Raw genomic sequence first — 1,605 nt, 5'->3', positions numbered from 1 at the left:
ATGGAGTATACAAATGCACCACTCTGGTGGAGGACGTCGATAGTGGGGAGATTGTGCATGTGAGGGGCAGGACATATATGGGAAATCTCTATACAGTCCGTACTCAAATTCTCTGTGAACCTAAAACTGCTATAGATAATACAAACTATAAAAAAAAGTTATGTCTTTTCTGTTTGACCATGGGCATGGACCACAAAGGAACAAGTGAATGACAGGTGTGCATTGCAGCTGAGCAGATTATCCCAAAATGCTTTGGCTTCTCCTCTAATTGCATGTATTTTCTTGTGTATGTTTGATATCCTTTTTTTGGTTATCAATGACTAAGAGAGATAAAGATAGTCTCAAGTCTAAGTATTGCTTGTTCTTGATTATTTACAAGCTGATTTTTCAATATTGTCTACAACTTTAGTTTCTAATACTTAACTTTGTTTTCCTTCTATTCCAGTTAAAGCCCTGAGGTTTTTATCAAGAGCACCAATGAAATATCCTAAGTTTAGAATTTAATTATAATACTTTGGGTAAGAAATTGAGATTACTGAAAAACATATTTTTAAAGGTTTTTAATCCAATTACTTTTACTATTCCTGACATTAATTTGCATGAATAATCAAGATCAATAACAGGAATAAGATATAGGTAGCAAAGATATTCCCATTAAACCTTTGGTTTTTAATCAGGAGGACACAGGAGTATTTTTTAAAGCAGTATAGATGATTTCATAGCTCACTTCTGGTCAAGAATCATTATTACATGGTTTTGGGAAAACTGGACAGATACATACAAAAAAAAAAAAGAAACGACCACTTTGTTACACCATACACATGTAGCATGCACACACACACATACTCAAAATATATTAAGGACTTAAATGTAAGACCTGAAACCATAAAATTGCTAGGAAAAAAAATAGGCAGTAAGCTCTTTGACATCGGTCTTAGCAACATTTTTTTGGATATATCTCCTCTTGCAAGAGTAACAAAAATAAACAAATGGGACTATATTAAGCTAAAAAGCTTTTGCACAGTGAAGGAAACCATCAACAAAATGAAAAGGCCACTTACTGAATAGAAGATATTTTCCAATGATATAATGATAAGGAGTTAATATCCAAAATTAAAGAATTCATACAACTCAACAAAAAACAAACCGCTTCATTTAAAAATGGGCAGAGGACCTGAATAGACATTTACTCAAAGAAAACATACAGATGACCAACAGACACATGAAAAGATGCTAAACATCACTGATCTTCAGGGAAATGCAAATCAAAATGACAATGAGACAAAACCTCACAGCTGTCAGAATGGCTATTATCAAAAAGACAAGAAATAACAAGTGTCTGCAAGGATGTGGAGAAGAGTGCACTGTTTTTGGGAGTGCAAACTGGTGCAGCCACTGTGGAAACAGTATGGTATACATAAGTGTTACTCAGCCATTAAAAAAAAAGAAGAATGCAATCTAACCATTTGTGTCAACATGGATGACCTGAAGGATATATGCTAGGAGATGTAAGTCAGACAAAGACAAATACTGTATGATTTCACTTACATGTGGAATCTAAAAAACACAGCAAATAAACAAACAAAACAAAACAAAACACAAACA

Source organism: Leptonychotes weddellii, chromosome 2, assembly GCF_054177405.1.
Source record: "Leptonychotes weddellii isolate Sample4059 chromosome 2, ASM5417740v2, whole genome shotgun sequence".
NCBI classification, from domain to species: Eukaryota; Metazoa; Chordata; class Mammalia; order Carnivora; family Phocidae; genus Leptonychotes; species Leptonychotes weddellii.
The sequence above is the reverse complement of the archived record's forward strand: the minus strand, read 5'-3'. Positions refer to the sequence as shown.